Source organism: Ascaphus truei, unplaced genomic scaffold (assembly GCF_040206685.1).
Source record: "Ascaphus truei isolate aAscTru1 unplaced genomic scaffold, aAscTru1.hap1 HAP1_SCAFFOLD_1380, whole genome shotgun sequence".
Classification (NCBI taxonomy): domain Eukaryota; kingdom Metazoa; phylum Chordata; class Amphibia; order Anura; family Ascaphidae; genus Ascaphus; species Ascaphus truei.
This window is the reverse complement of record NW_027454260.1, coordinates 38,940-56,027: the sequence shown is the minus strand read 5'-3', so window position 1 is coordinate 56,027 and position 17,088 is coordinate 38,940. Positions and strand designations below refer to the sequence as shown.

At 44.0% G+C, this 17,088-nt stretch overlaps 2 long non-coding RNA genes across 2 annotated transcripts; both read left to right on the top strand.

Moving 5' to 3' along the window:
* The first annotated feature begins 205 nt into the window (after nucleotides 1-205).
* On the top strand, nucleotides 206-4,126 carry LOC142475783 (uncharacterized). The gene is made up of 3 exons (XR_012791141.1): nucleotides 206-274; nucleotides 1,506-1,616; nucleotides 4,015-4,126. It is a non-coding gene; the product is annotated as an uncharacterized LOC142475783 (long non-coding RNA).
* Nucleotides 4,127-7,091: 2,965 nt separating this feature from the next.
* LOC142475784 (uncharacterized) lies at nucleotides 7,092-10,998 on the top strand. The gene is made up of 3 exons (XR_012791142.1): nucleotides 7,092-7,160; nucleotides 8,392-8,502; nucleotides 10,885-10,998. It is a non-coding gene; the product is annotated as an uncharacterized LOC142475784 (long non-coding RNA).
* Nucleotides 10,999-17,088: the final 6,090 nt, after the last annotated feature.

The following is a 17,088-nucleotide window of genomic DNA, read 5'->3' as shown; positions in this document are numbered from 1 at the left end:
CGGCACGTATTGTTTTACCGGTACTGTGTACCTTCCTACTTTCACACTGGTACAGTATATGCTGCAGTGGGACTGAGAGGGATATATTGGTAACACATAGTCATTGTTGGGGGAATTTAATCCATTTTGAAAATAGTAATGAAATGTTTTTTACTTTTCTTTTTTTTCAGTAATGAAGAATGAAACATTTCTGTTAAAATTGAATTGGAGGTGAACTGGATTCATCATCAACTCTGCACCAGTGTGAATTGATGTTCTTTAATGTTCTGATAAGGTACATGCAACATCTCTTCCTCAACCCCTGCACCACTCTCTGCCTCTTGCCTCTCTCTCTCCACCTCCCTGCTAAGCGTATTAACCCATCTAATGTAATCCACATTCCATGTCTCACTTTACTCTTCACTTCTCACGTGCCCTCTGGAATGACTGCTCTCTGACTAACAAGGTCTATTTGTACATGACCTCTTCTGCTCTCATCATCCACCACCTCTCATTCCCCTCACCCCTGTCCTACTCGATACCTCAGCTTAATTGAACTCTCTCCTCTGACATCTACCCTTATCTCTAACCTCTCCTCACTTTCTGCTTAAACTAACTATCTTGTTAACTTTTACAATGCTATCATCTCCTCCTCCTCCCTCCTCCTCCTCCCTCCTCCATCATATATATGCCCCTTCTAGGCTCTGACACACTCATCCCTGTAAGGCCATGATTATCATGGGCACATGCTTGGTCATCCACAGTGCGTGCGAGCGATGCAGAGCCGCCTCGGACCTCAGTGCAGGGATTGCTGCATACCCCCAGCATCTGTCACCCACAAACAATACACACACTAATACTCCCCACAATACACACTATAATACCTCCTCAATACTAATCTCCCCAATAATATTATAGCTCCAAACACAATATACACAACACCCTTACACAAGATACACAATCTAGTACTCTCCTCTGCACCTCTACACACAATATAATACTCCCACACACACAATATACACACTACCCTCCTACCCCCATAAAATACAACCAATAATACACACACACTTTGTGGATGTTGGGACCAGCTCCCGGCATGCACCAGTGAAAGAGAAAGGCCCGCAGAAGCTCGGAAGAACTCCCTCCATCCGTGCCTTCCTCCGTTTCACATCTTCTCCCTGTCTCTCTCCCTCCCTTTCCTTGCATCTCCCTGCGTCTTTACGTATACCCAGTCAGTGACGGCTCTGGTCACGTGATGCCTTAATATGGGCTTATCCATATATGTTCATCCACGTCACTAATGTGATGCCCGCACTGTTGCGGAGCTGGTACTTACGACGGGCACTTATTGTTTTATCAGTACTGCGTACCTGACTCTACCGGCCTACTTTCAACACTAGTACAATATGTGCTTCACTACGAGTGAGTGGGGAATATTGGCATCACACAGTCACTGTTGAATATGCCATTCAATCCATTTTGAAAATAGTAATGCAATGTGGTTTTGTTTTGTTTGCTTTTTGCAGTAATGAAGAATGGAAAAGTTATATTAAAATTAAATTGGAGGGGGACTAGATTCAGCATTTCATCATGAACTCTGCACTTGTGAGAATTTAACTTCTTGAATACCCTGACAGGTACACGCAACATTAAGACTATAATCTGCTGTGCAAGCTTTCGTGCTATACCTCCCCCTCAGGTTTTGATTTATACATTTGCTCCCTCAATTCATGTCCTCTAATATTTGAAAGCTCTCTCCTAGCATTTTCTCTTTACCACAGAACGTCATCCCAATGTAACCTCTCTCTTGTTCTTTCTGCTTGCTGTTTCCTCACTCCTCTGTTAAACTTTTCTAATTTCTCTAACTTCCACACTCCTGCTTTTATCCACATGTTCTCCTCTTTCCTTCCCCTACCTTTGCATGTGTCTACACACTGCACCATTTGTACAGACCTCTATTGCAGCTATTTCTGCACTGCTCAATGAAAAGCACTCTTTAATATCCTATTCTCTGTGCCCCCTCTCTCTGCGCCCCCTCTTTTGGCGCCTCCTCTCTCTGCGCCCCCTCTCTCTGCGCCTATCTGTCTCATTCTCTCTACGTCCCTCTCTCTCTACATAGAGCTATCTCTGTCTCTCTCTACACCTATCTCTGTGTCTCCTTCTATGTTTGCTGATGTGTGGGATATCTCTTATAATCTTGAACCTGCTCATATACACATCGGGCCTCCCTGCCTCTGCCTCCCTGCTAAGAGTGTTAACCTATCTAATGTAATCCACATTCCTTTCCTTACTTTTCTCTTCCCTTCTCCTATGCCATCTGGAATGTCCGTTCTCTGACTAACAAGGCTCTAGTTGTACATGACCTCTTCTGCTCTCATCATTCACAATCAGTCATTCCCCTCACCCCGTCTTACCTGTCCCACTGATTTGCCTCTGCTTAATTAAACTCTCCTCTGACATCTACTCTAACCTCTCTGCTCTCTCTCTCTTTCCGCTTAAACTAACAATCTTATTAACTCTTACAATGCTATCCTCCTATCTATATGCCCCCTCTAGGCTCTGACACACTTGTCCCTCTAGCCCACACCCTTGGCTAAATTCCCAAACATGTTCATCACACTTCCACTCGCTGTTCTTAATGCCTATGAAGGAAATCACACAATTGATATTTGATTTTTCTACAGTAAAAATGTCTCCAGTCCTGTATAAAGCTGCTCTCTGGGGCCAAACCACACTACTTTTTTTTCACATTCATCAACACTCAAATTTAATTTACGCTGTCTTTTTTTCCCTGTATTTGACTCCCTCCACTAACCTTCTCCTCACACTTGCCATCCTTCCTTCACTTCTCCTCAAGCATTTGACTACTTCAGAGGCAAGGTGGATGCCACCCACAAGGAGATTCCTTCTGTCCCTTCCCCCTTCTCTCCTTCTACCTAATTCTCCTTCTGCATTTGACTCTTTTTCTTCTCTTACAGAGCTGGAAGCAAATCATCTTCTCTTCTCCCTCTACCACATGCCCTCTAGATCGTATCCCCTCACACCTTACTGCATCTCTTAGTCCCCACTCTCACCCACATCTTCAATTCCTCCCTATTCTCTGGCTCTTTACCCTCTTACTTTAAGCCTGTAGTGGTCACCCTTTTCTCAGAAACAACCTACACCCTATGTGCCTTACTAACTACCGCCCTGTATCCCTCCTGCTGTTTGTCTCCTAATTGCTAGAATGTCAACATTCTTAAATCACATTCCCTCCTGGATCCTTTACAACCTGCCTTTCGTACAGCTCGTTCTACAGACTGTGCTTAAAGCAAATTCCCAAGGTCACTTTTCCCTACTAATCCTACTTGATCTATCTGCTGCGTTTGATGCTCTCAATCACTCTCCTCCTTCATATTCTAAACTCTCTCTTGGTATCCGTAACACAGTTCTATCCTGGTTTTCATCATAACTTTCCTGTCACACATTCTCCATCTCTGTTGCTAACATGTCTTCGTCTTCTATTGATCTGTCTGTGGGTATACATCAGGGCTCTGTTCTGAGATCTCTCTTTCTCTCTACATACTATCATTTGGTGACCTCATCAACTCTTTGTGACAATCCTATAAATAACAAATACAAATATCAGGTCATGGGAATAAGTGATTTGGACATAAAAGTAACATTTCGGAAGTGTGGACAACTAATACATCTTGTAGATTGCCTTTACAGTGTGATGTCATTGATTCAGTAGATTGTGTGCAGACCAGGACTGCAGTACAGTGTCACTCACATGGATGACTTGCGTGGTAGAAGCTCAAGAACAAGGATGTCAAACTCCAGTCCTCGAGGGCCGCAAACAGGCCAGGTTTTCAGGATATCCCTACTGAAAACCTGGCCTGTTTGGGACCCTCGAGGACTGGAGTTTGACATGCATGCTCTAGAAGGAGCACAGCTGTGGGTGGGAGGTGGATTTGCTTTGCATCAAATGGTTTGGAGCAAGGTTTATTGTATGTATTATCATAATAACAATGCAATGCTTAACTTTTATTTCAGGAGGGATGACTGCAGAACAGAAGTGAATATTGAAGCCATGTGTTCCTTTTCTTGCAAAAGAGAAAATTTGAAGGACAGTTGAAGAGAAGGAAAATTACTACACAGAGACAGATAAGCAATGTGTATATTTCTCATTTACCATTTAGTATTTGTCGTTTTATTGACTCCACACAATCCGGCTGCTACGGGTTTCACATTGAATATTTTCATCTCTACTCTACCCCTTCCTGTGATCTGAACCATGCAAGTTTTCGTTGATTCAATACATCATGAGTAGAGTGTGGCTACAGTATGAAGTAAAGACCCAAGGACCACATCTACTACCATTCATAACAAGAACATGTGCAGTAGCGCACAGCTGCAGTTCTATGTGATTGTTATGAAAGGTTGAGGTGGTTCAATTCTATGAATCTGGAGTGGGATGGATCCTGTTTGCATCATATGGTTTCATCTAGGCCAGTAGATTATATAACTCTCAGTACAGGTTACACATGGCATCAGTATTAGTGATTTAAAGAGGAGGAAAGCTTCAATGTGGAGAACAAAGCCAAGTAATGTTGAAGTTACTCCTTTTACCATTTACTTGGTCAGTCTGTACTGTCTACTCTCCACACAGCTGCTAAGGATCTTCCATTTTAAATACTTTCACCTCCTATTCTGCACTGCTTTGCTGCCCATTATTCAGAGATGCGTTCCAGTCATGTTTAGCACTCTGAATCTCTCTGCAGTCATTGGTTCAGCACATCATGGGTAGAGCATGGCTACAGATACAGCAAGCTATTATTATTTTACCGGCTGATCACCCATAATATTGCATTAAAACATAGAATATCACTTAATTTCCAAAAGATTCAGTGATGCTGATAATGCAGAATCTCACAACATTTCCCATCATAATGCCATAATGCACAAGTGGGAGAAATAATCCTTGCTATATCTGTACATTGTGTGACGTATTACCTCAATGACCGATGAGAGCAAGTACATCTTCTGTATAGAGCGGCTGTGTTATGATGCAGTTATTGATCATCATTGACATAATCACAAGAATCTTATGCAAAGGGAAATTGTCCGCAGCGAAGTGAGATTTCAGCCCCCAAACGTCTGTAATATTAATGCAATGTCTTACTTTTGTTGCAGTGAACACTGAAGAGACGGATCTACTACAACACTGTACAGGATGAGCATACGCTACAAGCAGCAAAATGATCTTGCAGTTGACAGTATGTTGTTCTGGTAATGTGCACAATTATTATTTATGGGCTACACACCACAGTGCTGGACATATTCTGTTAACTTCAACTCTACTCCTAACATGGAGATGTCTTCCTGGTGTTACTGATTCAGTACATCATATGCACAGTGTGGTTATGATATGATGGATTGATTTAATGAACCCACCAACCAATGATGACATCTGCATCATCTTCTGTAAAGTGCAGCTACAGCATGATATTATCAGCATTTGGTGCGGTATAATCAGAGGTATCTATGTGCTTTTGTGCCTGTTTTAAGTCCTCCAGCTTAACGCCCCTACACCTCCCACTACACAGGCATACTTACTTATGCATACACTGACATCTGGCATACCTACACACACCCCAGGGCCACTTCCTTCCCCTGATGTCAGGGAGAGGATGGGCATGCAGAGTGCAGTAAGTCTCCACGTTACTCTGGCCAACAGTCTTGGCCTACCTCCAGCATCTGTCACCCACAACATCTGTTCCCTCCTTGTAAAGTGCTGAACTATCTCACCTGGGTCAGTGCTATAGCTGATCACAGTGCCCGATCAGGATGTCACTGTGACAGGCAGCAGTGCAGATTGACCGGTCAATCAATGCAGTGCCGCAACATACTGCTGCGGCACAGTTTATTCGAGCATTTGCCCGTTCTGTGCCGCAGCAGTAGCCTGGCGCGCGCCCGAGTGTGACGGGCGCACGCCGAAGCAGCGGAAGAGCGCCCTCCGATCGGGGCGCTCTCCCTACCGCTGCCGGGTCCGCCGGGTCCCCCGGAACCCCCTGCCGCTGTCCCGCGATCGCGGGACACCAGGGCTCCCTCGGGGAGCCCCTGGACATGCGTGCAGCGGGCGCACGCTCCCGATGACGCGTGACCGCGCGTCTATGACGCGCGGCACGCCGAGGGGCGGCCACTAGCAAGCCGGGAGATTTCCCGGCTTGCGGTACCGACCACACTTCAATAAAGTGTGTCGGTAGTGTATGCACTAAATGAGATTTCCGTGCCCCCAGTCAGGTTACTCCCTGGGCAGTGACCCTGCTCACACCCTCCCCTAGTTCCACCTCTGATCACAATTATCTCTCTTGGAGAGTGTAGCAAATTGGAGTTGGGGGAATCTCACCTCTGCCATGCATGGTCACAATCTGGGCACAGGACCCAAATAGTGGGCAATGTGGCACTTCTTACAGTAGAGAATAAGTAACTTTATTCTTTACTTGTGTATTAAGGACCTTATTTGCATTAAATTCAGTCCACATGGGACCAAGACTTTCTGGCTTACTGAACAAAGTGGAATTGTTTCGTAGAGGGTGGAGAATTGTATTTTATCTGAAATTACCCCCTCTGCACAAAATACAAACAATTATACCCATACAAGTACCTTGTGGAAGTTGTTGCCCTCTATCTTCCTGTGGTCTCTCCCTGTTTCTCACCGTGCCTCCTCCCATTTCCTTGCACCTCTGCGTCTCCGCATATATCCCTATACTCAGAGCCGGCTCCGGTCAGTGACATGGGATGCCCAAATATGAGCATACCCATATATGGGCATCCATGCCACTGACCGGAGCCCGCTCTGTTGCGGATATGGAGAGAGACTGGGAGATTTACATCCCCTTATAATTCATATGGTGCATAGTACCGGCACGTATTGTTTTACCGGTACTGTGTACCTTCCTACTTCCACACTGGTACAGTATATGCTGCAGTGGGACTGAGAGGGATATATTGGTAACACATAGTCATTGTTGGGGGAATTCAATCCATTTTGAAAATAGTAATGAAATGTTTTTTACTTTTCTTTTTTTTCAGTAATGAAGAATGAAACATTTCTGTTAAAATTGAATTGGAGGTGAACTGGATTCATCATCAACTCTGCACCAGTGTGAATTGATGTTCTTTAATGTTCTGATAAGGTACATGCAACATCTCTTCCTCAACCCCTGCACCACTCTCTGCCTCTTGCCTCTCTCTCTCCACCTCCCTGCTAAGCGTATTAACCCATCTAATGTAATCCACATTCCATGTCTCACTTTACTCTTCACTTCTCACGTGCCCTCTGGAATGACTGCTCTCTGACTAACAAGGTCTATTTGTACATGACCTCTTCTGCTCTCATCATCCACCACCTCTCATTCCCCTCACCCCTGTCCTACTCGATACCTCAGCTTAATTGAACTCTCTCCTCTGACATCTACCCTTATCTCTAACCTCTCCTCACTTTCTGCTTAAACTAACTATCTTGTTAACTTTTACAATGCTATCATCTCCTCCTCCTCCCTCCTCCTCCTCCCTCCTCCATCATATATATGCCCCTTCTAGGCTCTGACACACTCATCCCTGTAAGGCCATGATTATCATGGGCACATGCTTGGTCATCCACAGTGCGTGCGAGCGATGCAGAGCCGCCTCGGACCTCAGTGCAGGGATTGCTGCATACCCCCAGCATCTGTCACCCACAAACAATACACACACTAATACTCCCCACAATACACACTATAATACCTCCTCAATACTAATCTCCCCAATAATATTATAGCTCCAAACACAATATACACAACACCCTTACACAAGATACACAATCTAGTACTCTCCTCTGCACCTCTACACACAATATAATACTCCCACACACACAATATACACACTACCCTCCTACCCCCATAAAATACAACCAATAATACACACACACTTTGTGGATGTTGGGACCAGCTCCCGGCATGCACCAGTGAAAGAGAGAGGCCCGCAGAAGCTCGGAAGAACTCCCTCCATCCGTGCCTTCCTCCGTTTCACATCTTCTCCCTGTCTCTCTCCCTCCCTTTCCTTGCATCTCCCTGCGTCTTTACGTATACCCAGTCAGTGACGGCTCTGGTCACGTGATGCCTTAATATGGGCTTATCCATATATGTTCATCCACGTCACTAATGTGATGCCCGCACTGTTGCGGAGCTGGTACTTACGACGGGCACTTATTGTTTTATCAGTACTGCGTACCTGACTCTACCGGCCTACTTTCAACACTAGTACAATATGTGCTTCACTACGAGTGAGTGGGGAATATTGGCATCACACAGTCACTGTTGAATATGCCATTCAATCCATTTTGAAAATAGTAATGCAATGTGGTTTTGTTTTGTTTGCTTTTTGCAGTAATGAAGAATGGAAAAGTTATATTAAAATTAAATTGGAGGGGGACTAGATTCAGCATTTCATCATGAACTCTGCACTTGTGAGAATTTAACTTCTTGAATACCCTGACAGGTACACGCAACATTAAGACTATAATCTGCTGTGCAAGCTTTCGTGCTATACCTCCCCCTCAGGTTTTGATTTATACATTTGCTCCCTCAATTCATGTCCTCTAATATTTGAAAGCTCTCTCCTAGCATTTTCTCTTTACCACAGAACGTCATCCCAATGTAACCTCTCTTGTTCTTTCTGCTTGCTGTTTCCTCACTCCTCTGTTAAACTTTTCTAATTTCTCTAACTTCCACACTCCTGCTTTTATCCACATGTTCTCCTCTTTCCTTCCCCTACCTTTGCATGTGTCTACACACTGCACCATTTGTACAGACCTCTATTGCAGCTATTTCTGCACTGCTCAATGAAAAGCACTCTTTAATATCCTATTCTCTGGGCCCCCTCTCTCTGCGCCCCCTCTTTTGGCGCCTCCTCTCTCTGCGCCCCCTCTCTCTGCGCCTATCTGTCTCATTCTCTCTACGTCCCTCTCTCTCTACATAGAGCTATCTCTGTCTCTCTCTACACCTATCTCTGTGTCTCCTTCTATGTTTGCTGATGTGTGGGATATCTCTTATAATCTTGAACCTGCTCATATACACATCGGGCCTCCCTGCTAAGAGTGTTAACCTATCTAATGTAATCCACATTCCTTTCCTTACTTTTCTCTTCCCTTCTCCTATGCCATCTGGAATGTCCGTTCTCTGACTAACAAGGCTCTAGTTGTACATGACCTCTTCTGCTCTCATCATTCACAATCAGTCATTCCCCTCACCCCATCTTACCTGTCCCACTGATTTGCCTCTGCTTAATTAAACTCTCCTCTGACATCTACTCTAACCTCTCTGCTCTCTCTCTCTTTCCGCTTAAACTAACAATCTTATTAACTCTTACAATGCTATCCTCCTATCTATATGCCCCCTCTAGGCTCTGACACACTTGTCCCTCTAGCCCACACCCTTGGCTAAATTCCCAAACATGTTCATCACACTTCCACTCGCTGTTCTTAATGCCTATGAAGGAAATCACACAATTGATATTTGATTTTTCTACAGTAAAAATGTCTCCAGTCCTGTATAAAGCTGCTCTCTGGGGCCAAACCACACTACTTTTTTTTCACATTCATCAACACTCAAATTTAATTTACGCTGTCTTTTTTTCCCTGTATTTGACTCCCTCCACTAACCTTCTCCTCACACTTGCCATCCTTCCTTCACTTCTCCTCAAGCATTTGACTACTTCAGAGGCAAGGTGGATGCCACCCACAAGGAGATTCCTTCTGTCCCTTCCCCCTTCTCTCCTTCTACCTAATTCTCCTTCTGCATTTGACTCTTTTTCTTCTCTTTCAGAGCTGGAAGCAAATCATCTTCTCTTCTCCCTCTACCACATGCCCTCTAGATCGTATCCCCTCACACCTTACTGCATCTCTTAGTCCCCACTCTCACCCACATCTTCAATTCCTCCCTATTCTCTGGCTCTTTACCCTCTTACTTTAAGCCTGTAGTGGTCACCCTTTTCTCAGAAACAACCTACACCCTATGTGCCTTACTAACTACCGCCCTGTATCCCTCCTGCTGTTTGTCTCCTAATTGCTAGAATGTCAACATTCTTAAATCACATTCCCTCCTGGATCCTTTACAACCTGCCTTTCGTACAGCTCGTTCTACAGACTGTGCTTAAAGCAAATTCCCAAGGTCACTTTTCCCTACTAATCCTACTTGATCTATCTGCTGCGTTTGATGCTCTCAATCACTCTCCTCCTTCATATTCTAAACTCTCTCTTGGTATCCGTAACACAGTTCTATCCTGGTTTTCATCATAACTTTCCTGTCACACATTCTCCATCTCTGTTGCTAACATGTCTTCGTCTTCTATTGATCTGTCTGTGGGTATACATCAGGGCTCTGTTCTGAGATCTCTCTTTCTCTCTACATACTATCATTTGGTGACCTCATCAACTCTTTGTGACAATCCTATAAATAACAAATACAAATATCAGGTCATGGGAATAAGTGATTTGGACATAAAAGTAACATTTCGGAAGTGTGGACAACTAATACATCTTGTAGATTGCCTTTACAGTGTGATGTCATTGATTCAGTAGATTGTGTGCAGACCAGGACTGCAGTACAGTGTCACTCACATGGATGACTTGCGTGGTAGAAGCTCAAGAACAAGGATGTCAAACTCCAGTCCTCGAGGGCCGCAAACAGGCCAGGTTTTCAGGATATCCCTACTGAAAACCTGGCCTGTTTGGGACCCTCGAGGACTGGAGTTTGACATGCATGCTCTAGAAGGAGCACAGCTGTGGGTGGGAGGTGGATTTGCTTTGCATCAAATGGTTTGGAGCAAGGTTTATTGTATGTATTATCATAATAACAATGCAATGCTTAACTTTTATTTCAGGAGGGATGACTGCAGAACAGAAGTGAATATTGAAGCCATGTGTTCCTTTTCTTGCAAAAGAGAAAATTTGAAGGACAGTTGAAGAGAAGGAAAATTACTACACAGAGACAGATAAGCAATGTGTATATTTCTCATTTACCATTTAGTATTTGTCGTTTTATTGACTCCACACAATCCGGCTGCTACGGGTTTCACATTGAATATTTTCATCTCTACTCTACCCCTTCCTGTGATCTGAACCATGCAAGTTTTCGTTGATTCAATACATCATGAGTAGAGTGTGGCTACAGTATGAAGTAAAGACCCAAGGACCACATCTACTACCATTCATAACAAGAACATGTGCAGTAGCGCACAGCTGCAGTTCTATGTGATTGTTATGAAAGGTTGAGGTGGTTCAATTCTATGAATCTGGAGTGGGATGGATCCTGTTTGCATCATATGGTTTCATCTAGGCCAGTAGATTATATAACTCTCAGTACAGGTTACACATGGCATCAGTATTAGTGATTTAAAGAGGAGGAAAGCTTCAATGTGGAGAACAAAGCCAAGTAATGTTGAAGTTACTCCTTTTACCATTTACTTGGTCAGTCTGTACTGTCTACTCTCCACACAGCTGCTAAGGATCTTCCATTTTAAATACTTTCACCTCCTATTCTGCACTGCTTTGCTGCCCATTATTCAGAGATGCGTTCCAGTCATGTTTAGCACTCTGAATCTCTCTGCAGTCATTGGTTCAGCACATCATGGGTAGAGCATGGCTACAGATACAGCAAGCTATTATTATTTTACCGGCTGATCACCCATAATATTGCATTAAAACATAGAATATCACTTAATTTCCAAAAGATTCAGTGATGCTGATAATGCAGAATCTCACAACATTTCCCATCATAATGCCATAATGCACAAGTGGGAGAAATAATCCTTGCTATATCTGTACATTGTGTGACGTATTACCTCAATGACCAATGAGAGCAAGTACATCTTCTGTATAGAGCGGCTGTGTTATGATGCAGTTATTGATCATCATTGACATAATCACAAGAATCTTATGCAAAGGGAAATTGTCCGCAGCGAAGTGAGATTTCAGCCCCCAAACGTCTGTAATATTAATGCAATGTCTTACTTTTGTTGCAGTGAACACTGAAGAGACGGATCTACTACAACACTGTACAGGATGAGCATACGCTACAAGCAGCAAAATGATCTTGCAGTTGACAGTATGTTGTTCTGGTAATGTGCACAATTATTATTTATGGGCTACACACCACAGTGCTGGACATATTCTGTTAACTTCAACTCTACTCCTAACATGGAGATGTCTTCCTGGTGTTACTGATTCAGTACATCATATGCACAGTGTGGTTATGATATGATGGATTGATTTAATGAACCCACCAACCAATGATGACATCTGCATCATCTTCTGTAAAGTGCAGCTACAGCATGATATTATCAGCATTTGGTGCGGTATAATCAGAGGTATCTATGTGCTTTTGTGCCTGTTTTAAGTCCTCCAGCTTAACGCCCCTACACCTCCCACTACACAGGCATACTTACTTATGCATACACTGACATCTGGCATACCTACACACACCCCAGGGCCACTTCCTTCCCCTGATGTCAGGGAGAGGATGGGCATGCAGAGTGCAGTAAGTCTCCACGTTACTCTGGCCAACAGTCTTGGCCTACCTCCAGCATCTGTCACCCACAACATCTGTTCCCTCCTTGTAAAGTGCTGAACTATCTCACCTGGGTCAGTGCTATAGCTGATCACAGTGCCCGATCAGGATGTCACTGTGACAGGCAGCAGTGCAGATTGACCGGTCAATCAATGCAGTGCCGCAACATATGCACTAAATGAGATTTCCGTGCCCCCAGTCAGGTTACTCCCTGGGCAGTGACCCTGCTCACACCCTCCCCTAGTTCCACCTCTGATCACAATTATCTCTCTTGGAGAGTGTAGCAAATTGGAGTTGGGGGAATCTCACCTCTGCCATGCATGGTCACAATCTGGGCACAGGACCCAAATAGTGGGCAATGTGGCACTTCTTACAGTAGAGAATAAGTAACTTTATTCTTTACTTGTGTATTAAGGACTTTATTTGCATTAAATTCAGTCCACATGGGACCAAGACTTTCTGGCTTACTGAACAAAGTGGAATTGTTTCGTAGAGGGTGGAGAATTGTATTTTATCTGAAATTACCCCCTCTGCACAAAATACAAACAATTATACCCATACAAGTACCTTGTGGAAGTTGTTGCCCTCTATCTTCCTGTGGTCTCTCCCTGTTTCTCACCGTGCCTCCTCCCATTTCCTTGCACCTGTGCGTCTCCGCATATATCCCTATACTCAGAGCCGGCTCCGGTCAGTGACATGGGATGCCCAAATATGAGCATACCCATATATGGGCATCCATGCCACTGACCGGAGCCCGCTCTGTTGCGGATATGGAGAGAGACTGGGAGATTTACATCCCCTTATAATTCATATGGTGCATAGTACCGGCACGTATTGTTTTACCGGTACTGTGTACCTTCTTACTTTCACACTGGTACAGTATGTGCTGCAGTGGGACTGAGAGGGATATATTGGTAACACATAGTCATTGGTGGGGGAATTCAATCCATTTTGAAAATAGTAATGCATTGTTTTTTACTTTTTTTTTTGCAGTAATGAAGAATGAAAAAGTTCTGTTAAAATTGAATTGGACGTGAACTGGATTCAGCATTTCATCATCAACTCTGCACCAGTGTGAATTGACGTTCTTTAATGTTCTGACAAGGTACATGCAACATCTCTTCCTCTACCCCTACACCACCCTCTGCCTCTTGCCTCTCTCTCCACCTCCCTGCTAAGCGTATTAACCCATCTAATGTAATCCACATTCCTTGTCTCACTTTACTCTTCCCTTCTCACGTGCCCTCTGGAATGTCTGCTCTACGACTAACATGGTCTATTTGTACATGACCTCTTCTGCTCTCATCATCCACCACTTCTCATTCCCCTCACCCCTGTCCTACTCGATACCTCAGCTTAATTGAACTCTCTCCTCTGACATCTACCCTTATCTCTAACCTCTCCTCACTTTCTGCTTAAACTAGCTATCTTGTTAACTCTTACAATGCTATCATCTCCTCCTCCCTCCTCCTCCATCATCTATATGCCCCTTCTAGGCTCTGACACACTCATCCCTCTAAGGCCGTGATTATCATGGGCACACGCTTGGTTGTCCACAGTGCGTGCGAGCGATGCAGGGCCTCCCCGTCGCCTCGGACCTCAGTGCAGGGATTGCTGGAGCGACAGGCATGCGCTAACTTTGCCATCTGTTGCGTGCTTACTATAGACGCAGCCTAACCCATGCATTGGTTTAATTCACAAGCACGCTCTCATCAGACTTCATCACATCACACTGCTGCTCTTAACACCTATGGAGGAAATCTCACAGTCTGATTTTCTACACTAAACCTTTGTCCTGTTCTGTAAAACTCTGCTCCTTTTTTTAAGGTCAAACACTACTTTTTCCTCACTCATCAACACTCCAATTTCATTCACACTGTCTTCTATGTATTTGAGTCCCACCACTGACTTTCTCCTCCCACTTAACATCCATCCTTTATTTCTCCTCAAGCCTTTGCTCACTTGAGGCAAGGTGGATGCCATCCACAAGTAGATTCGTTCTCTCCCTTCCCCCTCTCTCTTTTTCTATCTAGATCTCATTGCACTCTTGACTCCTTTTCTCCTGTCACAAAGCTGGAACCTGATCTTCTCTTCTCCCTCTACCACATGCCCTCTCAATCCTATATTCTCACTCTCACCCACATCTTCAATTCCTCCATATCCTTTGGCTCTTTCAACTCTTCCTTTTAAGCATGCAGTGGTCACCCCTATTCTCAAAAATAACCTTGACCTTGTGTGAATTTCTAACTATCGCCCTGTATCCGTCCTACCATTTGCCTCCTAATTGCTAGAACGTCTTGTGATCTCCCGTTTGATCAACATTCTTAAATCACATGCTCCTCTGGGCCCTTCACAATCTGCCTTTCCCAATGTAACCAATTATGTACATAAAGAAAATTCCCAAGGTCCATTTTACTTACTAATCCTGCTTGATCTCTCTTCTGCTTTTGATACTGTCAATCACTCTTCTCATTCATATTCTAAACTCTTTCTTCGTATCCGCAGCAAACTTATATCCTGGTTTTCATCATACTTCTCCATCACACATTCTCCATCTCTGTTGCTAACGTGTCTTTGTCTCCTGTTGTTTTGTCTGTTGGTATACCTCAGGACTCTGTTCTGGGACCTCTCTCACTACATACTATCACTAGTTGACCTTATCAACTATTTTGGCCCTTGATATCATCTCTATGCAGATGATACACACACCTATCCACCCTACCGTCACTCCTGCAATTTAGTTCCTAGTTTCGGGTCACCTCCTGGCTATATCCTCCATGGATGACACTCTTCTGCCTTAAACCTAATGTCTAAAACTGAGCTCCTCATATTTCCCCCTAAATCTGGCCTAATATCACCTTTCTCCATCGCAGTAAACAGTACTACCATCATCCTGTCATGAAAGCACATTGCCTAGGAGTAACATTTGACTCTTCCCTTTCCATCTTCATTCACGACACTGGCTAAAGTTTGTCGATTCTTTCTCTGTAATATTTCCAAGATTTGCCCTTTTCTCTGTCAATCTACTGCTAAAACGCCAATGCATGCCCTTATCGTATGGGTTAACATACTGCTAACAGGGCTCCCTGCTTCACAACTTTCTCATTTGCAATCTATCCAAAACTCTGCTGCTTGAATAATTTCCCTTTCTCCCACAACAGTATCTGCTCATCTCCTCCTCCTCCTTAAATCCCTCTCCTTGCTTCCCATCAAGTTTCAGATCACCTACAAAGTTCTCCTCCTTACCTTTTTGTTAAGGTTCTCTATTAGTGGTGTACCGAGTACCCGGCGTTACCCGACACATTTCCAGCTACCCGGACATTACTCGAAACCGGCCACTGAGAAGTGGACTTGGCCGGGTAATACCCGGCGTCGGGTAATGTCAGGGCAGCTGGAAATAATCTTTTATACTTACCTTTCCTAAGACATCTAGGATCAGCAGCAGCACTCCTCTGATGTTGGCAGCATCAGAGGTGTCTTCACCTGGCGGGGGGAGCTGCAGGAATCACTTCCACAGCACCGAAGCAGGTAAGCTGTGTCTGTGAGCCTGCAGCTCCCCCGCCGGCTGAAGACACCACAGATGCTGCCACCGTCACAGGACTGCTGCTGATCCTAGATGTCACCGCCACCCGGAAGGTAAGTGCCAAACCGTGTACCCGACCGGGTAGAACCTTTCATTTTGGCCGGGTACCCGTTACCCATTTTTTTATAGTTGAGGACCCAGTCCAACACTATTCTCTATTCATCTGCTCCTTCCTACATATCATCTTTGGTCTCGTTATGCCCTTCCTCGTCTCCTAAGCTCTACTAATAGCTGTCTCCATTATACTTCTTACACCTCTACTGCGCACTCGCTCTCTTGCCTGAAACCCTTTCCCATCAATTTACCTGTGAAACTCACACACACTCAGTATATGCCAACATACCCTCTTCCACCCACATTTAAGATCAACCTTAAAATTCACAACTTAAATGAAGCATTTCAATAGCTTTTACTCGTTGCTACTGTCACTCATTCAGTCACTAACTATTGTTCCCAAGAAGTGCTTTATACTACAAGTACCCACCATTAAGGACAAGCATTGTCATCTACTGCACTTGTTCCCCCACCTGTTGTCTCTCTGTAAGTCTCCTTACATTTCTCTTAGATTGTAAACTACCCAGGACAGGGATTTACTTTCCTATTGTCTGTTTTTGTTTGTTGAACTTATTGTATAATAATTTCCTGTACTTTTTGGTCTCTCTTGTAAAGCGCTGAGTACACAATGGGTGGTATATAAATAGAGATATATGCAGAGTCTAGAGACAAGGCACACGTGTATAGGTAGCTACAGTTTATCCGGGACCGTATGCATCCTTGAAGTGCCTGTCCCAGTTATTTTCTATTGATTGCAATGTAGGAGTGTCTGTCCTGTCTTATTTTTTTTATTATTATTATTATTATTATATATACAAAGATATATACAAAGATTGTTTCCTGTCGTTAGCATGACATTGTGTGACACAGTGTGATGTCATT